Here is a 22416-nt window from a genome sequence, read left to right on the forward strand (position 1 = left end):
GAAGAAGCAGAGGAGTGATATTTCATTATGTTGTAAGTCTTATTTACATGCATGTCTCCTTCATTAGATTTCATTTTTGAAAGAAAGCATTATCTTCAAAAAAATGAATTTTATTGAAGTATAGATTTACAATGTTGTGTTAATTTCTGCCTTACAGCAAAGTGACTTAGTTGTGTATATATATATATATATATATATATAATACATTTTTTCATATTCTTTTCTACTATGGTTCATCATGGAACATTGAATATGATTCCCTGTGCTATACAGTAAGGCCTTGTTGTTTTTCCTTTCTATATATATTAGTTTGAGTCAGCTAACCCCAAACTCCCACTCCATCCTCTTTTCCCTTCGGCAACTGCAAGTCTGTTCTCTGTGTCTGTGAGTCTGTCTCTGTTTTGTAGGTGAGTTCTTTTGTGTTGTATTTTAGATTTCACATATAAGTGGTATCGTATGTCATTTGTCTAAGAAAGCATTATCTTAATCATTTCTGTATTCCTCAGATTTAACAGCTTGTCCAATACCTAGACAGCATATTAAAAAGCAGATACATTACTTTGCCAACAGAGGTCCATATAGTCAAAGATATGGCTTTTCTGGTAGTCATGTACAATGTGAGAGTTGGACCATAAAGAAGGGTGAGTGCTGAAGAATTGATGCTTTTGAACTGTGGTGCTGGAGAAGACTCTTGAAAGTCCCTTGGACAGCAAGGAGATCAAACCAATCAATCCTAAAGGAAATCAACCCTGAATATCCATTGGAAGGACTGATGCTGAAGCTGAGGTTTCAATAATTTGGCCACCTGATGAGAAGAGCCGACTCATTGGAAAAGTCCCTGATATTGGGAAAGATTGAAGGCAGGAGGACAAGGGGGAGGATAGAGGACAAGATGGTTGGATGGCATCACCAACTCGACTGAATTGAGTTTGAGCAAACTCTAGAAGATGGTGAAGGACAGGGAAGCCTGGCGTGCTGCAGTCCATGGGGTTGCAAAGAGTTGGACATGACTGAGTGACTAAACAAGGACAACCAACAGAGTAGATGCTCAAAAAAATGTTGGTATTCAGTCATGTCCTCTGTCACTCCATTCTTGGAGTGCCTCTCAACTGCTTGGCTGCTCTGCAGTTTTATTCCCATTTCCCATTCTCAACCCTGCCTGCCTCACTATGCCTCGAAAGCCCTGTTGTAAAGCTATAATCCAGAATATGAAGCATGACTCTTCTTAAAACAGCATGACAGACATCACTTCTCCTAGGTACCCTCTCCCATGGCAGACATTGCTAATTGATCACGGCACTGTCCTCTGAGTCTGGTCTCGGATCTCAGATCCTGGATTTCAAATTCTTAACTTCATGTCCCAGTAACATCCAGTACCAGTCAATAAACACTGAATTCGAGGTGAATCTACTTGGCATTCTTGCTCCAACAGTGTTGTTTCAGAGAAGCCAGAACCGGTTTAGTCTCACCCTGGCTCCTGAGCCTGCACTGAGCTGGGCCTTAGGGAGTCCATCGTGGCTCTGGCCATAGGCAGAGTCTGCACTCTATCTGGAGTTTTCTGGCCCAGTTTTTTTTCAAACCATGGTGGCTCTTAACAATACTTTCCTGGCAGCAAATGGGTGTCTTCCTGCTGGGAGGAAAAGGGAAGAAGAATTAGCAGCTTCCCATCTGAAAACTTCCACTGGAATTGATTTATCCCAGCAGAAAGAGCCCCGCATTTTCCTTCCAAATTAATATGCAAATAAGCGTTAAGCAACACCTCCCACGGGCAGGTTCAGAACACAGCGGTATTATCCTGGAACATTTATTAGCACTATTAATAGAGTTCACTGCCTTACTCCTCCTCCCTGCCTTTAATACCATTCTAATTATGGACCATTTGGCTTCATTTAATTTTTTCCTGTTTCTGGTGAAGGCCCGTTGTCCTGGGTGGGGAAGGATGCTCTGTCATGAGAGTGGGCTTTGAGGGTGGGGGCCCAGATTCCTGGCGGGTCCCGCTCTCAGGACATCCCTCTTCTCACCTGGTGCCCTGAATTTTCAGAGGATGCTTTCTCCATACCTCTGAGACCCTAGTAAGATGGAGACAATGGTACTGAGCTTGGGGAAACTGCCATGTGGAGTGCTGTTTAAACCAAGCAGGCTAAGAAAAGGCTTTTGGGGTGTTTTTAGGGAAAGAAGCATTCGGTGGAGATGAAATCCGCTGGGAATGTCAGACCCTGGGAGTGCCAGACCCTTGGGGCTCTTCGCCATGGATGAGGTAGTATTCCAGGTGTCCTGTGTGTATGAACTCATTTCATTCCCACCACAATTCAGTGAATCAAGGACCCATTAGCATTCCCATTCCCACAGGAGGAAACTGAAGCACAGAGAAGTGAAGTGACTTGCTCTGGGTTACTTGAGTCTGGGTCCAGACCCTGTGTCTCCAGTTACCTGTCCTGTCCCAGATGTCCTCCTGGGGCCTCACTGCCTCCTTCCTATTCCTTGGCAAAGCAGTTAAGCTCAGCCTGGGCTCCTCCTAGGAGGCAATTGCTCTCCTGCTCAAAACCAGAAGACCCTTGGGGTCACTAGGATTCACCTCTTCAGGGGATACAGGGAGTTGTAAACAACAGATCAATTACTTTGCCACTGTTGTGGGAAAACTGCTTTTGCTCCAAGCTGCAGTGCCCCAAATTCTTCCTGCGTTGTAACCTGTTCACACCCTCCCCGATTCATCCTGTCCCATCTCCTGTGACTGTCATAGCCACATCCCATAAGAGGCAGCCTGGTTATATTCGGGATGGTACCTGGACCCTTCCCCAAAGCCCAGGGTCACAGAATTTCAGACTCAGCTGGAGTCAGGTGCTTTACTCTATTCACACACACACACACACACACACACCCCTCAGAACAGTTTGTTTTGCTGTTGTTGTTGTTGTTGTCCCCAGAGGAGGAAACTGAGTCATCAGGCAGTTAAATACCTTGCCCAGGTTTACACAGAGGGAGTGGCAGATTGGCTGCAGGGCCTCTGGTCTCAATGAAACAAGATTTATGTTGCCTCTGTTTCCCTGATCTAATTGGGATTTGGAAGCTGATGAAATGGTTTTGAGGTTCCAGACTTTGATAGGGGCTTATGACCTTTGACTTGGCTCCAATGGAAGAGCCCATAGTGGGGGGCCTGCATGCTCCTCCCGTCAGGCAGGGAACAGCCCCATGCCTGGAACCCCCTCCTCCCTGACCTCCTATTTGCAGGGAAGGGATGGAGATGTGGATGTAGAGAATGACCTTGTACACATGGGGGAGGGAAAAAGTGGGACAAATTAAGAGAGTAACATCAGCAAATTAAGAGACTAACATCAACTATCAGGTGTAAATAAGATGGATAGCTGGTGGGAAGTTGCTGTGTAGCACGGGGAGTCCAGTTCAGTGCCCTGTGATGACCTGGAGGGGTAGGATGTGGGGAGGGGAGGGAGGCTAGAGAGGGAGGGGATGTATGTATAATTATGTATGTGCAATTTGCATTGTTTGTATGGCAGAAATCAACCAACATTGTAAAAATTTTTTTTAATTAATAATAGAAAAAAATACATAGTTTTTTCTGTTCATCCATCTGCCACCCACCCATCCATCCAGGAGTCCACTTGCGTGGAGGCTTTAGAGCTATCAGTACCCATTCACAGGTTATTTTCCCTACCCCCACTTGATGGGGGCCATATAAGGATGTAGTCAGGTGCACAGGATTGACCTTGGGCAGGTTTCTCATTCTGCAACTGGGAAGCTGATGACCTTTGACAGGCTGTTGAACTAGCCCTGGTGCCTCAGTGTCCTTGTCTGTAAAACAAGGCTGTGGATGGGATCTTCTTTATGGAGTGATTGTGAGGAGTAAGTGAGCACTTAGAGTTTGAAACGGTGCTGTATATTTGATGGCTGCTTATCCTTTGTTACGCGGAGAAGGCAATGGCACCCCACTCCAGTACTCTTGCCTGGAAAATCCCATGGACGGAGGAGCCTGGTGGGCTGCAGTCCATGGGGTTGCTAGGAGTCGGACACGACTGAGCGACTTCACTTTCACTTTTCACTTTCATGCATTGGAGAAGGAAATGGCAACCCATTCCAGTGTTCTTGCCTGGAGAATCCCAGGGATGGGGGAGCCTGTTGGGCTGCCATCTCTGGGGTCGCACAGAGTCGGACATGACTGAAGCGACTTAGCAGAAGCAGCAGCAGCATCCTTTGTTACAAATCAGTCTCAGAGAACTTAGCCTGAGTTCCCAGAGTTTGTACATTGTAAGTGGCAGAGCAAGAATTTTAATCCAGATCTTTCTGACACGGCATCCATTGCCCCTTTTCATGATACCACACAGTCTCATGCAGAGAGCGGCAGTGGGAGATGACCCTAGAAAGTCATGCAGGGGGACAGACAGATCTTCAGTTCAGTTCAGTTGCTCAGTTGTGTCCAACTCTTTTTGACCCCATGAACCGCAGCACACCAGGCCTCCCTGTCCATCTCCAACTTCTGGAGTCCATCCAAACCCATGTCCATTGAGTCGGTGATGCATCCAACCATCTCATCCTCTATTGTCCCCTTCTCCTCCTGCCCTCAATCTTTCCAGCATCAGGGTCTTTTCAAATGAGTCAGCTCTTCACATCAGGTGGGCAAAGTATTGGAGTTTCAGCTTTAACATCAGTCTTTCCAAAGAACACCCAGGACTGATCTCCTTTAGGATGGACTGGTTGGATCTCCTTGCAGTCCAAGGGACTCTCAAGAGTCTTCTCCAACACCACAGTTCAAAAGCATCAGTTCTTTGGGTGCTCAGCTTTCTTTATAGTCTAACTCTCACATCCATACCTGACCACTGGAAAAAACCATAGCTTGACTAGATGGACATTTGTGGACAAAGTAATATCTGTGCTTTTTAATATGCTGTCTAGGTTGGTCATAACTTTCCTTCCCAAGGAGTAAGCGTCTTTTAATTTCATGGCTGCAGTCACCATCTGCAGTGATTTTGGAGGCCAGAAAAATAAAGTCAGCCACTGTTTCCACTGTTTCCCCATCTATTTGCAATGAAGTGATCTTGGATGGCCTTGATGCCAGCTGGGGCCCTGGAGGTGTCCAACCGGGAGCTGGGTGGTAGTCTGCAGTCTGACTTTAGTCAATGCAGAATTTCAGCAGCTACTGGGAATTAAAAGACTGAACAGTTCCATATTGGTGGTCCATAAACAACCAGTGACATTCTAAGCTCCATATTGCCCTCTCTCACAGCGTGGTCACCCTGGACCCTTCCTCCAAGACCGCCTAGATCACTGCAAGATCAACTAGAGGGACAAATTCCTGCTCTAGTCCTCTGGCTCGTGGACAGGGTGATGGCCAGGGTCAGTACTGTGCCTGTTATTGAAGAGTTTTAGATGTCCAGCTCTGGACCCAGCTCCTTCTGATTTACCCAGTGTCCCTTTTAGGAGGCTACGACGTGGCAAACAACGGTGAGAGGGAGGAAAGATAATGGAAGATATTCAGCTGAAAAGGAGGGGAGGGTAGCCAGCTCCAAGGAGCACCATGCCAACCCCCGGCCGGGCTGGAAGACTCAAGCTGAGGTCCAGCTTGCCAGCATTCAAATCTCCCCATTGCTTGTCAGTTTGTTCCAAGGACTGATGTCCTGGGCTGCTCCCGGCAACAGGAAATTCCATTTCCTCTTCTCTTCGCATCATTTCCCTCCCTGGCTTATGGAGGTCATAAATGCTTTTTTTTTTTTTTTTTTTTTGTGATTCTTTTATTCCCTGCATCAAAAACAGCAAAGTCCTGCTCTCAGCCCTGCTAGGAGCTGGTTATATGATCTTGGGGCTGTGTAATCAGTTTCCTCCCTGAGTCTCAGTTCCTTCCTGTATAAAACGGTTGGGTTGGACTGGAAGTGGTTGTTTCCATGCTGGGCTCCACTGTGAGGATGGGGAGAGAGAAAGGAGTGAGGAGGAGGACTTCTTCCAGCTCCCTTATGTGATTCTATGGCTTAAAGCATGATGGATAGCCTTGGAAGAGACAGAACATCCTAGGGAAAGTTGGGTGGCTCCAAGCCCATCTTTAGGACAGGACTCCTCTGGTTTTCTTAGAGTATGTGTTTCCCCATCTAGAGGACAACAGAAATAATAAATAATATTCATGGAGAACTTACTTTGTGCCAAGTGCTGTGCTCCAGCAGTGTGACACATGGCGCGGCACCAGATTTGTTTAGTGAGTACTTACTATGGTTTTCACACTGTTCATGGGGTTCTCAAGGCAAGAATACTGAAGTGGTTTGCTGTTCCCTTCTCAGTGGACCACATTTTGTCAGAACTCTCCACCATGGTCTGTCATCTTGGGTGGCCCCACACAGCATGGCTCATAGTTTCATTCAGTTAAACAAGGCTGTGGTCCATGTGATCAGTTTGATTAGTTTTCTGTGATTGTGGTTTTCATTCTGTCTGCCCTCTGAGGGATAAAGATAAGAGGCTTATCCATTTGAATGCAGAGTTCCAAAGAACAGCAAGGAGAGATAAGAAACATTCTCTGGGATCAATGCAAAGAAATAGAGGAAAACAACAGAATGGGAAAGACTAGAGATCTCTTGAAGAAAACTTGAGATACCAAGGGAACATTTCATGCAGAGATGGGCACAATAAAGGACAGAAATGGTATGGACTTAACAGAAGCAGAAGATATTAAGAAAAGGTGGCAAGAATACACAGAAAAACTGTACAAAAAAGAGCTTCATGACCCAGATAACCACAATGGTGTGATCACTCACCTAGAGCCAGACATCCTGGAATGTGAAGTCATGTGGGCATTAGGAAGCATCAATACGCACAAAGCTAGTGGGCGTGATGAAATTCCAGTTGAGCTATGTCAAATCCTAAAAGGTGATGCTGTCAAAGTTCTGCACCCAATATGCCAGCAAATTTGGAAAACTCAGCCATTGCCACAGGACTAGAAAAGGTCAGTTTCATTCTAATCCCAAAGAAAGGCAATGCCAAATAATGCTCAAACTACCGCACAGTTGCACTCATCTCACACACTAGCAAAATAATGCTCAAAATTCTCCAAGCCAGGCTTCAACAGTACATGAACTTTGAACTTCCAAATGTTCCATCTGGATTTAGAAAAGGAGGAGGAACCAGAGATCAAGTTGCCAGCATCTGTTGGATCATCGAAAAAGCAAGAGAGTTCCAGAAAACATCTACTTCTGCTTTATTGACTAAGTCAAAGCCTTTGACTGTGTGGATCACAAACAAAACTGGAAGATTCTTCAAGAGAAGGGAATACCAGACCATCTGACCTGCCTCTTGAGAATCTGTATGCAGGTCAAGAAGCAACAGTTAGAACTAAACATGGAACAACAGACTGGTTCCAAATTGGGGAAAAGAGTACATCAAGGCTGTATCGTTACCCTGCTTATTTAACTTATATGCAGAATTCATCATGCAAAATGTTGGGCTGGATGAAGCACAAGCTGGAATCAAGATTGCTGGGAGAAATATCAATAACCTCTGTTATGCAGATGACACCACCCTTATGGCAGAAAGTGAAAAAGAATAAAGAGCCTCTTGATGAAAGTGAAAGGAGAGTGAAAAAGTTGTCTTAAAACTCAACATTCAGAAAACTAAGATCATGGCATCTGGTCCCATGACTTCATGATAAATAGATGGAGAAACAATGGAAACAGTGGCTGACTTTGTTTTTTTTGGCTCCAAAATTACTGCAGGTGGTGACTGCAGTTATGGAATTAAAAGACGCTTGCTCCTTGAAAGAAAAACTATGACCAACCTAGACAGCATATTAAAAAGCAGAGATATTGCTTGCCAACAAAGGATTATCTAATCAAAGCTATGGTTTTTCCAGTAGTCATGTATGGATGACCCACTCCAGTTACTGTTGCCTGGAAAATCCAATGGATGGAGGGGACTGGTAGGCTACAGTCCATGTGGTCGCTAGGAGTCGAACATGACTGAGCAACTTCACTTTCACTTTCACTTTCATGCATTGGAGAAGGAAATGGCAACCCACTCCAGTGTTCTTGCCTGGAGAATCCCAGGATGAGGGAGCCTGGTGGGCTGCTGGCTATGGGGTTGCACAGGATCAGACACAACTGAAGTGACTTAGCAGCAGCAGCAAGCAGCATGTATGGATGTGAGAGTTGGACTGTAAAGAAAGCTGAGTGCTGAAGAATTGTTGCTTTAAACAGTGGTGTTAGAAGAGACTCTTGAGAGTCCTTGACTGCAAGGAGATCCAACAAGTCCATCCTAAAGGAAATCAGTGCTGAACATTCATTGGAAGGACTGATGTTGAAGCTGAAACTCCATACTTTGGCTACCTGACGCAAGAGACTCGACTCATTTGAAAAGACCCTGATGCTGGGAAGATTTGAGGGCAGGAGGAGAAGGACGACAAAGGATGAGATTATTGGATGGCATCACCGACTCAATGGACATGGGTTTGGGTGGACTCCTGGAGTTGGTGATGGACAGGGAAGCCTGGTGTGCTGCAGTCCATGGGATCGCAGAGGTTGGACATGACTGAGCAACTGAACTGAACTACTATAGTTTAGGCCTTGTGGTATTTATCTGAAATACTTCATTAAAGTTTTACAGTATTTCTAAGGAGGAATGGATACATGGGAGGAACCAGAGGGAAGACTGATTAGGGGGTTCTTCTAAGATCCTTTTGCTGGTAAACGAATTCACTCCTTCATTCAATCAGCAAATATTTACTGAGTATCACTATGTCTTAGGCTTGATGCTAGGGGATCCAAAGGTGCCAGGTTAGGCATGGTCCCTGCCTTCATGGAGACAGAGGCCAGCAGTGGGAAAGAATTCCAACTCTTGTCTGACTTACAAAACCCAGACTTTAAAAAAATTGAAGTATAGGTGATTTGCAATGTTGAGTTAGTTTCAGATATTCAGCAAAGTGATTCAGTTATACGTATATATCTATTCTTTTCCATTATAGGTTATTACAAGATATTGACTATAGTTTCTTATGCTATACAGTAGGTCCTATCTGTTTATCTATTTTATATGTAGTAGTGTATATCTGTATGTATAGAAGTATGTATATACAGTATATTAATATATAGTAATGTGTATCTATTAACCTCTAACTCTTAATTTATCCTCCCTCTTTCCTCTTTGGTAACCATCAGTTTGCTTTAGATTCCACCTATAGTGGCCCAGACAATAAAAAATATACCTGTAATGCAGGAGACTGGGGTTTGATCTCTGGGTTGGGAAGATCCCCTGGAGAAGGGAATGGCTACCTACTTCAATATTCCTGCCTGGAGAATTCCATGGGTAGAGGAGCCTGGCAGGCTATAGTCCATGGGGTTGTGATGAGTCAGACATGACTGAATGACTAACACTCATTTTTTATAAGTGATATCATATAATATTTGTCTGATTTATCTGACTTACTTCATTTAGTGTGATAACCTCTGGGTCCATTCATGTTGCTGCAAATGACATTATTTTATTCTTGTTTATAACTAATATTCCATTCTGTGTATATATGTGTGTGTGCATATATATATGTATGTGTGTATATATATATATTATTCCTTTATCTATCTTTATCAATCTTCCTTTGTCTATCTATGCCTTCATCTTCCTTTATCCATCTATTCCTCTTTCCACGGACACTTAGGTTGCCTCCATGTCTTGACTCTTCTAAATAGTGCTGCTATGAACATTGGGTTGCACGTATCTTTTTGAATTAAAGTTTTCATCTTTTCCATATATACATCCAAGAGTGGGATTGCTAGATCACATGTAAAACTCAGGCTTTTATCACCTATTTTAGAGTGACTTTTATGAGAGCAGAGCAATTTTCAGGTATTCATTTTCACTTTCATCTACAGGAGTGACATTGCAGAGTGATTAAGAGCATAGACTCTGAGCATTGATGCTGTAGGTTCAAATCTCAGCTCTGTTATTTACTAATTGGGTGACCTTGGGCAAGTGACTTAGCCTCTCTGAGCTTCAGTTCATCATCTGTAACATAGGGGTGCTGATAGCTCTACCACCTCATAGGATTTTTGAGAGTATTAAGGGACATCATTTAAGTAGAGTTTAAATTGGGTGGATATGAGAACCAGGAGAGAGGTCTTTATCTCAGGTCCCTAGAATGCTCAGAAAATATCTGCTGAATGAAAGATTCCACACATTACCCGAGTGGGTACTGAATTTAACGTTCTTAAACTAAACACTTAAATCAAGGGAATGGCATCTCCTTATCTGGCTCCAGGGACTGCCTGCCCCCTCAGTCTTCTGTTCTCTTGCATGGTGGGAGGACAACAGAAGAGCTGGGTTGAGTCTCAGGGTTTCTTCTAACAGGATGGATTTTTCTGTGCTAACCTCTGCAGTCCTAATCTTTCACCTGAGGGTCAGATCTTTCGTCACCATCTCCCTTGCCCCCGCTCTATTCCACGGAGCACGAATTGATCTCTGCTCTCTCCCATGCGATGGTTTTATCAGGAAGTGGGCTTTTTGCTTCTTAATAGAATCTCTTACTTCTGAGACAGACCCAGAGGAAAGAGGGCTTAATTACTACTGACTCAGTACTTTATTTTACTTTGTACTTTTATTTTACTTTGGCAGACAAAGTTTAATAACGTTTAAGAATTAGAACAATTTTTTTCCTCAAGTCATGTTCTGCTGACCAGCACAAAGTTTTCTCTGATTCATCACATCTTCTAAATCAAAATGACTTAATATGGTTTTTGTTGTCTTCTTTTTCTAAGAAGAGATGTTTATAACCAACGTGTATCACCCAAGCTCTCCTACTTCCATCAGATAACTCCCTGAAAGAAAGGAATGGCTACTTACTCCAGTATTCTTGCCTGGAGAATTCCATGGACAGAGGAGACTGGAGGGCTACAGTCCATGGGGTTGCATAGAGTCAGTCAGTGACTAACACTTTATTAAACACAGATAAATCCTGGGATTCCATGTGGCTCAGGCTCAAGGCAGTGTCTCACTCAGAGACATCCTCAGTCAATTTTTAAATTAATTAAGCAATTAATTAATTGTTAAATTAATCAGGTGGCTCTAATTCCATGGCCACCTCTGTAAGCAAACCAAAATCTAACCCTGTGCTTGCTTCGGTTACAGAATTGAAACCAAAGGACAACAAATCACAAAATGTCAACTGTGCTTTAAAACCACAGCGAATCAGCAATTTCTTACTTTGCTTCTGCTCTTTTCTTTATTTATTTCCTTATCTTATGGATTTATTGAGAGGATTAAATGAGGTATTAAATGAGGAATATAAAGCACCTAGCGCCTGACCAGCACAGAGAAGCACTCAATAAAAGCTGTTTTTATTAACATAGCTTTTTCTAAACTTTCTGAACTGAGCCTGTTTTTGAAAAAAATTTTGTTTGTTGGAGCATAGTTACTTACGATGTTGTGTCAGTTTAAAATGGGGGATGTAAGAACCAGGAGAGACGTCTCTATCTGTACTCTATCTGTATAGAGTTCTGCTGTACAGAAAAGTGAATTAGTTATAAATATACATGCACCCTCTCATTTTTGGATTTCCTTCCCATTTAGGTCACCACAGAGCACAAGGGCTTCCCTTGTGGCTCAGCTGGTAAAGAATCTGCCTGCAATGAGAGAGACCTGAGTTCAATCCCTGCATTGGGAAGATCCCCTGGAGAAGGTAAAGGCCTACCCACTCCAGTATTCTGGCCTGGAGAATTCAAAGGACTGCATAGTCCATGGGGTCGCAAAGAGTCAGACACTGAATGACTTTCACTTCACTTTCAGAGCACTGACTAGTTCTCTCTGCTGTCCAGTAGGTTCTCATTAATTGTCTATTTTATGTGTAGCATCAGTAGTGTGTATATGTCCATTGTGATCTCCCAACCCTTCTTTTCCCCCTTTGGTGTCCATGCATGTGTTTTCTACGTCTGTGTCTCTATTTCTGCTTAACAAGTAAGGTCATACGTACCATTTTTCTAGATTCCACGTGCATGTGTACTCAGTTGCTCAGTCATGTCCGACTCTGTGACTGCATGGCCTGTAGCCCACTAGGGTCCTCTGTCCATGGGATTTCCCAGGCCAGAATACTGGAGTGCGTTGTCATTTCCTCCTCTAGCAGATCTTTCTGACTCAGGGATCGAACCTACGTCTCCTGTATTGACCAGCGTGTTCTTTACTGCTGAGCCACCAGGAAAGGCCCCTAGATTACACATATATGTGTTAATATATATTTGTTAAAACTTCCTCCAAGCTTCTATCCCACCGATGTCTACTCCTCACCATTTCTTGTTTCTGGCTGCCCATTTGAATTGCTTTTGCTCAAATAAACTCTTAAAGTTTTCAACACAACCTGAAGGTAATGAACAATGCTTCATTTTTTCTCTTGATCTCTTGATGGGATGCCAGAAAAAGAGAATCCTCTTTATTTGTCCCTTTGAAAGAAAATGTAAGATAACTATTGATTGTAAGATGAATCACTATTTTTTTTCTAACATCAAGAAAAGAAAAACTCTGACAAGTGTGTTTTATAATCAATGGTAAAATGCATCCTTATTTTAGAGATGCTAACGTGAAAAAAAAATGCACGTCTTAGATTCAGGGCAAAGTGATAGTACATACTATAGTACTATGCTGCTGCTGCAAAGTCGCTTCAGTCGTGTCCGACTCTGTGCGACCCCATAGACGGCAGCCCACCAGGCTCCGCCGTCCCTGGGATTCTTCAGGCAAGAACATGGAGTGGGTTGCCATTTCCTTCTCCAATGCATGAAAGTGAAAGTGAAAGTGAAGTCACTGAGTCATGTCTGACTGTTCGCGACCCCATGGACTGTAGCCCACCAAGCTCCTCCGTCATGGGATTTTCCAGGCAAGAGTACTGAGTGGGGTGCCATTGCCTTCTCCACTATAGTACTATAGTAGCCAGAAAAAAACCAACAGTGTGTAGAAGAACTTAGCTTGGCCTTTTATATTCCTCGTCCTCCACTCCAGAGGCAACTTAAAAATAAAAACAATCAATTCTTTGGTTTTAATCTCTACCACTAAACAATCTTTTCATCTTTTATTACATATCGGCTTATTTTCTTTAGATAGATAAATTTTTAAAACTGTAACAAATCATGTATTACTGCTACAGTTCCATCTCCCCTTTCCTCTTATTTCCCCCGTTCATTTTGTCTTGAATTTGGTGCATATTACTCTCAGATATGGGCTTACCTAGTGGCTCAGTGGAGGAGACTCAGAGGCACGGGTTTGATCTCTGGGTCAAGAAGATCCCCTAGAGGAGAGCAAGGCAACCCATTCCAGTATTCTTGCCTGGGGAATCCCTGGACAGAGGAACATGGGGGCTATAGTCCATGCAGTCACAAAAAGTTGAACACAACTGAGCAACTAAACAACAACTCTCATATATGCTTTTAAAAATATTTATTTGGCTGCACTGGGTCTTAGTTATGCATGCAGAATCTTTTGTTGAGTCATGCAAACTCTTGGTTGTGTTGTGTGGGATCTAGTTCCTTGATCAGGGGTTGAACCTGGGCACCCTGCATTAGAGGCACAGTCTTAGCCACTGGACCATCAGGAAAGTCCCTCTCTTATATGTTTTAATATTTTTACTATATATGTTTGTAATCATAAGAAAAAAGATTACTGACTTCTGATCAGAACTATTTTCAAAAAGGGGTTTCCTTGGTGGCTCAGTGGCAAAGAATCCACCAGCAATGCAGGAGATCCCTTGGTGGGGAAGATCCCCTGGAGAAAAAAAGGCAACTCACTCCAATATTCTTGTCTGGGAAATCCCTTGGAGAGGGGAGCCTGGCAAGCTACAGTCCATGGTGTCACAAAGAGTCCAGTGGCTAAACAAATAACATTCTCAAACACTAAAACATTCTGCAGACCCTCTGAAATGCTCTCAATATTATTATAGTGGTAGTGGCTGATTCCCCTCACCTCTGAATATCTTTGCTTTCCCTTAAGTTCCCCCAACCCCCCACATTCATCTTGACACTCAACTTGTCTGAATTCTGTACTACCTCTCTCTTAGCTTATCATATTAGCTCAGATGGTGAAAAATCTGCCTGCATTTTGGGATACCTGGATTCGATCCCTGATTGGAAAGATCCCTGGGAAGGGAATGGCTACCTGCTCCAGTACTCTTGCCTGGGAAATCCCATGGACAGAGGAGTCTGGTGGGCTACAGTCCTCGGGGTTGCAAAGAGTTGGACACGACTGAGTGACTAACACTTTTTCTCTCCTAGCTTATCATGTAGATCAGGGTTGGCAAACTTCTGTAAAGAGCTAGACTGGAAATAGTTCCAGCTTTGCAGACCACACAGTTTTGATTCCAGCTACTCAGCTCTGACACTATCTCTGCAGCAGCTTTGGACAAGAAGGAAATGCGTGAGCATGGCTGTGTTTCAGTGCAACTCTGTGGACACTGAAAATTTAATTTCATGTCGTTTTCATGGATCATGAATGATTATTATTTTTTATTTTTGTCTCAACCATTTAAAGTCAGAGAAGGCAATGGCACCCCACTCCAGTACTCTTGCCTGGAAAATCCCTGGACGGAGGAGCCTGGTGGGCTGCAGTCCATGGCGTTGCGAAGAGTCAGGCACGACTGAGCGACTTCACTTTCACTTTTCACTTTCCATGCATTGGAGGAGGAAATGGCAACCCACTCCAGTGTTCTTGCCTGGAGAATCCCAGGGACGGGGGAGCCTGGTAGGAGGCCGTCTATGGGGTCACACAGAGTCGGACACGACTGAAGCGACTTAGCTTAGCAACCATTTAAACATTTAAAAACTAGTCTTAGCTCATGGAATGTATGAAAAACAGGAAAAGGGTTGTAATGGGCCCAGTTTGGAGACCCCTGATGTGGATGATTTTAGCTTCTCAGATATCATTAGTATTCCTTCTGCTTCTCTCCAGTGAAGGAGGGTTGTAGTAGCTGAGGTTGCAGGCGAGATTCCCCCAACTCAGCATCAAGATGGAGCGGGGACCCTGGGAATACTCATATATTTATCATGTTGTATCTGCTACACCAAAAGGGTATTGTGTACTCACACACACACTGACACACACACACACACTTTAAAAGATTACCTTAAAAAAATCTGCTTTAATAAAGATGCTGACAGAGAGAGCAGACTTGTGGACACAGCGGGGGATGGAAAGGGTGGGAGGAATTGAGAATAACATTGACATATATACACTACCACGTGTAAATGTCCCAATGGCCTAATGGATAAGGCACTGGCCTCCTAAGCCAGGGATTGTGGGTTCAAGTCCCACCTGGGGTGGTGTCAGGGCAGGAGAGCTTGCCCCAAATTAACTTTTGGGCTTCCCAGGTGGTGCTAGTGGTAAAGAACTCACCTGCCAATGTAGGAGACATAAGAGATGCGGGTTCTATCCCTGGGTTGAGAAGATCTCCTGGAGGAGGAAATGGCAACCCCCTGCAGTATTCTTGCCTGGAGAATCCCATGGACAGAGAGGCCTGGCGGCCATAGTCTATGGGGTTGCAGAGTCGGACACAAATGAGCACACACACTACTGCCATGTGTAAAACAGATAGCTAGTGAGAAGCTGCTCACAGGGAGCTCAGTCCAGTGCTCTGTGATGACCTACAGGGGTGGGACGGGGGCAGATTAAGAGGGAGGCTCAAGAGGGAAGGGATATATACACACACACACAGAGCTGATTCACATGGTTGTTCAGCAGAAACCAATGTAACATTGTAAAGCAATTATACTCCAATAAATAAATAAATAAAATAAAACTACTCAGGAAAAAAAATCTGCTGTGCTACCACCTGAATTTGACTTGGGAGGCGGCTCCCCTTTCTTCTCTTGTTTCCCTCAATCCCACTCTCCTTCACTGGCAAGCCCTGGGATTCCATTCAGAGCAATAGGTAGGGATTGATTCTAGGAGAAAAGGGTTCTGACTCAGCATTATCCGCTCAGCACCCTTTAAGGGCCCAGGGCTTGACTAGTTCATTTCTCGTATTGTCTCCATAATCAGGCCAGGAAACCAGGCTCAGTGAGGATGACCAACCAGTGAAAGCAAAGGCAACAAAAGCCATACCCCTTTTCCTCCTGGGAACTCTGAACATGGAGTTCCTCTGAGAACAAGTAGAACATGTGCATGCTCAGTCATGTCTGACTCTTCGCAACTCTATGGACTGTAGCCCACCAGTATCCTCTGCCCATGGAATTTTCTAGGCAAGAATACTGGAATGGGTTGCTATTTCCTCCACCAGGGGATGTTCCCAGACTAGGGATTGAACTCGTGTCCCTTGTGTCTTCTTTATTGGCAGGTGGATTCTTTACTGCTGAACCACCTGGGAAGCCCAGGAGCTCTGAAGGCCTCCACAAATTCCTAGGAGAGTTGAGCACAAGAATTCATAGGATTTGTACACATAACGAGGCATAGAAGTAGTAGTAAGAGTCCTGAGGTTGGAGAGGAGGCCCCTACAGTCTATTTCTGTCACCTGTTCTGTGAGTCAGTGTCACCTGGGGCAGGTCTCCTGGCTTCTCTGGGAGTTTAAGCCATGAAATGGGATGATGTGACATCACCCACCTTAAGACCGGGAGTAGAACTTTCTCTTCTACACCATACCACCCTCTGGGTGTCAAGAACCTCAGCTGTGTTTTGAAGGTGTTTAAAAAACACAGGGCCATTGAACAGAGGGATTTCCATGCAGGAAGCTCTAGATGGGCACAGCCAAGCCTCTGGGCCTGGGCTGTTGTCCTGCTGCTGGACAGATCACAGCGCCCTGTGTATGCTGTGTGGGGAATCTGTGTGCTGTCCTTGTCTGAACAATGAAGGGTGGTTTGAGGTACTGACTTCATCCCCTCACCACCCCCCCCTACAGCTCCATGCACTACACACAGTGAGAGCGTGGCGGCCGTCTCAGTGCTGCCTGGGTGTCCTCAGCGTGGTCCGGGCCCCTTGACTTTCTCCTCGGTCACTCTTCACCTCTTTCTCTTCTACGCCAAGCCCTGTGTTGCTGCTGCTAAGTCACTTTAGTCGTGTCCAACTCCGTGCGACCCCAGAGACAGCAGCCCACCAGGCCCTGCTGTCTCTGGGATTCTGCAGGCAAGAACACAGGAGTGGGTTGCCATTTCCTTCTCCAATGCATGAAAGTGAAAAGTGAAAGTGAAGTTGCTCAGTTGTGTCCGACTCTTAGCAACCCCATGGACTGCAGCCTACCAGGCTCCTCCGTCCATGGGATTTTCCAGGCAAGAGTACTGGAGTGGGTTGCCATTGCCTTCTCCAGTTTACTAAAGGGAACTTAAAAAAAGTTATTTATTTAGCTGTGCCAGGTCTTAGTTGTGGCACATGAGGTCTTCAGTCGTAGCATGCAGGATCTTTAGTTGCAACATGCAGGATCTAGTTCCTTGATCAGGGATTGAACCCAGGCCTCCTGCATTGAGAATGAGGAGTTCTAGCCACTGGACCACCAGGAAGGTCCCTAAAGGGTAAGTTTTTAAAAGTTAAAAATACAACACTTGTACAGATATAATATGAACAAAGATTTTATTTGACTCATTAAATAATATAGGGCCAGTAAGATATTAAAACCACACACACATCTCAAACAAGAATGCTGAGATGAAATTTCTCATAGAGGCAAAATTAGTTAGTATAATGCAAAATTAGTTAATATTCTGTAGGGTAGCAGTTCTCAGAAGTTTCCATCTCAAGATCCCTTTACACTCTTAAAGCTTATGCAACACCTCAAGGAGCTTTTGTTTATGTGCGTTAGATCTACCAACATTTGCCACGTTAGAAATTAAAACTGAGGACATTTAAAAACACAGGAGCATACCAACAAGCACTCATTCCATAAGCCATCAGAGCAATGACAGTAACATTGCAAGTCATGTAGCCCCCCAAAAGGCTCTGTATACCTGTGAGGAAATGAGAGAAAAACAGGCAAATAATATTAATATGAAAATGGTTTTGATCTAACAGACTCCCTGAAAGCATCTTGGGCAACTCCTAGATGGACACAGATGATGCATGGGTGAGCTCCACTGCTACTGGGCAATAAAATGGAATGTCTGAGGTTAGATTTTCCTTATTGGGTAGAAATCAATTATATTTCTACCAGATAAAATTCATTTCCATTATCATGGACAAGGATCATTTGCATCACTATGAGTTTCCTACAACTTCTATAAAGCTGGAAAATAACTTTGTTGATTGAGATCTGTTTAAGGTGTTCATCCTGGTAGAAGAAGATAATCCCTTTGAGATCTACTAGGTAAAACCCAGAACTCCACTGGCAAGACACTTGATTTTGCCCATTTCCGAGTCTTTGCAAAATTTTCCCTGACATGAGGGAGCCATCCTCTGGTGTCCCAGGTGACGCGGTGTTTTGGCTCTCTGTTCTTTTTCTGGCTTGCTGTTATGGCATAAGCAGCATCACCAGCTTCCCTTGGGTCTGTCTCTTTGGTTCTAAAGAGCTTACTGAGGAAGTAAAAAGACTGCAGTAGAAAGATCATCATAATTCTAATTATTCTCCAGGCAATGCAAAGAGAAAAAGCATGAAGATAAACATATTGACATTTGTTCCTGCTACAGCGTGATTCCAGGAAAGGCCTCACTGGAGCTTGATCTTCCAGGTGGTGTAGTGTTTTCAACGTGGACAGAGTTGTCAGGAGGCAGCACTAGATGGAGCTGCAAAATCTGGGTCACTACAGTGTGTAAGCCATCTCTTCCTCGAGTCTCACCCTGATAAGGACATTATTTCTTGTGCCCTAGTCAGAAGGCCAAAGGGACTATCTTGGTCACTAGGCCAGGATGATGGTTTGGAACTGAAGTCTAAATCTTGTGGGAGCAGACGGGGGGCATCTTGAGGACTCCAGTTGTAAACGTCTAGAAGATTGGTCTAAGGAGAAGAAGAGGCAGGGAAATCAGCAAAGATCTGGCCAGAGCAGGGCAACTTAGATAGGATGACTGGCCAGTTTTTGTGTGTACTGGGCTTGCTTTTGGCTACAAAGGATACAAAACCCTCCATCATGACTTAAAGGATTATTTGTCAGAGAGAGCAAGCACTCCACCTTGCCTACCACGTGGTGCTACACCTTAATGCTTATCACTTCATAGCTGCACAGTGGCTGCTGCATCCCCAGAAGTCTCCTAGTAGGTTAAAAGGGGAAAGAGGCAAATGAAAAAGAGATACATACAATTGCATGTGCACACATACATGTATACACACAACTTTTCTTAGAAAAGATCCCTTGGGGCTTCTGTTACTTTTCGCTGGCCAGAACCATTTAAAAAACTCTCCAGGCAGATGGCAAATAGATTGTTTTAGCTTTTCAACCTTTCTAATAGAGGAAGTCAAGGAGAAATTATAAATAGGTTATAAATATCCTTTAGTGGACAACACACAGTGTCCACCCCAGCAGCCTTGCGAGAAATGTGAGAGTGGGCAGATAGGACACTCAACTCCAGGTAAGGAGCCAGGTAGGAAAAGGCAGATCCTTGGTATGGTCCATCCTGCCTGACACCCCATCCTCTGTTGATGACCCTGCCTACCTTCCCCCATGAACCTTCTTAGAGGCAAACATGACTGCTGCGTATTTTGTTTCCAGTTTTATGAGTGTTGATAACTCCATGACTTTTCTCATGCTTTCCTCTGTGCCTGGAGCCTGCCTGTCCCACCCTCCTCTTCCACATGGTGCCCATGCCATGTGCCAGCCATGAGGAGCACCACAATAGACAAGAGCTTGGAGTACTTGCCCTCATGGAACACAGACTTCAGACTCCTTTGCCTTACACACCTTGGGAAGGGGCAAGACTAAGGATGAAGCCCACTTCTGATTGGCTGTGAGCAATCTATGGAGGGCTTATCATGTCCATTTTAGAGAAAAGGAAACAGACTTGGAGACATTAAATGAATTCCTCAAGATCACAAAGCTTGAAAGTGGTGGCGGTGGGTTTGAACCTGGCTTTGCCTGACTTTAAAGTCCACGTGTTGTGTGTTGTGCTACCTTATTGTGTTGCCTTCCCTTTTCAAATGACAGTCCTACATCTATTTGTGAAGACTGTAAGGTTCCCCAAGAGTCCTTCTTTGCAGGAAATACATCTTCATTCTAATCACCCAATCCTCCCTAGGCTGTGTGTCTTCAGAGGAAAGGCTTGAGCCCTATTTCGTTTCGCATCTTTGGAGTTAAACACATTGTTTAACACAGACTGAGAACCCAAGAACCGAAGAAAGTTGGGTTTGAATCCCAGCTCCATCTAGACTGTTGACTTTGGGCAATTTGCTTAACCTCTATCTGGTGAGTGACCCCTATCTAAAAAGTAAGCATCATATGGAAAGCATCTGATCAGCCTCCCAAATGCTTTATTCATAAGCACAGGGTATGAGCTTGCGAGATTTTTGTCGTGGACGGCCAAGGCTCAAGCTTAGTTCTGACTTCTTGCTATGTGATTTCCCCTGACTTTCAGCTCTATAAAGTGAGAACAGAATACCTGCTTCAGGGAGAGTCAGAAATAACATCTGTTATAATAATGAGACTTGCTACCTATCACTGAATGCATTCCATAGGCTGAGATCTCTGCTCAGTCCCTTTCACACGTTACTGCATAAAGACTTTCAGAAACATAGGAAGAAGTGCATCACTATTGTTCCCATTTTTCTGATGGAAAAAGAGAGGTTAAACAACTTGCCTTAGTTACATCGATGGTCAGGTTTGATTTCAACTCATAGTTGGCTCACAGCAAGTAAGCCAACTCACTTGCCTCATAGTTGGCTCAGTCAACTCACAGTAAGAAGATCTTGCTTTTAAAAGGCTGCTATTTCAGATATGCAGATGACACCACCCTTATGGCAGAAAGTGAAGAACTAAAGAGCCTCTTGAGGAAAGTGAAAGTGGAGAGTGAAAAAGTTGGCTTAAAGCTCAACATTCAGAAAAAAAGATCATGGCATCCAGTTCCATCACTTCATGGCAAATAGATGGGGAAACACTGGAAACAGTGAGAGACTATTTTTTTGGGCTCCAAAATCACTGCAGATGGTGACTGCAGCCATGAAATTAAAAGATGCTTACTCCTTGGAAGGAAAGTTATGACTAACCTAGACAGCATATTAAAAGGCAGAGACATTACTTTGCCAACAAAGGTCCGTCTAGTCAAGGCTATGGTTTTTCCAGTGGTCATGTATGGGGTGTGAGAGTTGGACTATAAAGAAAGCTGAGTGCCAAGGAATTGATGCTTTTGAACTGTGGTGTTGGAGAAGGTTCTTGAGAGTCCCTCGGACTGCAAGGAGTACCAACCAGTCCATCCTAAAGGAGACCAGTCCTGGGTGTTCATTGGAAGGACTGATGCTAAAGCTGAAACTCCAATCCTTTGGCCACCTGATGTGAAGAGCTGACTCATTGGAAAAGACCTTGATGCTGGGAAAGATTGAAGGCAGGAGGAGAAGGGGATGACAAAGGATGAGATGGTTGGATGGCATCACTGACAATGGACATGAGTTTGGGTGAACTCCGGGAGTTGATGATGGACAGGGAGGCCTGGCGTCTTGCGGCTCATGGGGTCGCAAAGAGTCAGACACGACTGAGTGACTGAACTGAACTGATTGATATAAAATGAAACCATGGAAATACAACGTGATGTGAAACACTAATCCAGGTCCCCAACACAGGTGAGTGAGTGCATGAATCAACAAACAAATCTGTCTTTTCCATCTTTTATCTCCTCCCCACTCATATCTAGCAGAATGCTAGACAGATGTCAGGCATGCAGTGTTTATTGATAAATAACAACTAAATGAATGAATAGGCACATGCACTTTTGCATTCTTCTCTTACTGCGTTTACCCTGCTCATTCATTCCACTGATACTTACTAGGTGCCTACTGGGTACAGAATCTATTTTAGAGGGGAAGGATGAACCCAGAGTGAGGGATAAAATAATTGCTCAGGAAGTAGTTTGTTGAACTATTAATGAGATGGAGAGACCACAGGGACTTCCCTGGTGGCCCAATGGTTAAGACTTTCAATGCAGGGAGTGTGGGTTCCATCCCTGGTCAGGAAACTAAGATCTCACATGGCACAGCTGAAAACAAACAAACTAACAAACAGACCACAGAGGACTTTACTCAACAGACATCACACACTGGAATCCCAAGCCAGCTCCTGAGATCAGCTGATGCTTTTGGGAAAACAAACTAGCCGCCTACCCTGTTGATCATGTCATTTGATATGCCATTTCCATCTCCGCTGTTCTCTGGACATTTGAAAGCAGAGAGGTGCTCCCCTGTTCAGAGAGCATCTCCCTTCCTTTCTGGTAGTCTGGCCTCAGTTCAGATGATCATCTCCATCTGGTGATGCTGCAGTCAGCTCTGTGGGAGTTGACTGTGATGTTCCTCTGGGAATATTATGATCCTGAGTGGGACTGAATGGGAGGGAGAGGTGCAGTGAAGGCTGCTCT

At 44.2% G+C, this 22416-nt stretch overlaps 1 non-coding gene across 1 annotated transcript; it reads left to right on the top strand.

The window, feature by feature from the left end:
- The first annotated feature begins 15196 nt into the window (after positions 1–15196).
- On the top strand, positions 15197–15269 carry TRNAR-CCU (transfer RNA arginine (anticodon CCU)). Its single transcript has one exon. It is a non-coding gene; the product is annotated as a tRNA-Arg (tRNA).
- Positions 15270–22416: the final 7147 nt, after the last annotated feature.

The sequence above is a fragment of the Bubalus kerabau genome, chromosome 1 (genome assembly GCF_029407905.1).
Source record: "Bubalus kerabau isolate K-KA32 ecotype Philippines breed swamp buffalo chromosome 1, PCC_UOA_SB_1v2, whole genome shotgun sequence".
Taxonomy (NCBI): Eukaryota; Metazoa; Chordata; class Mammalia; order Artiodactyla; family Bovidae; genus Bubalus; species Bubalus kerabau.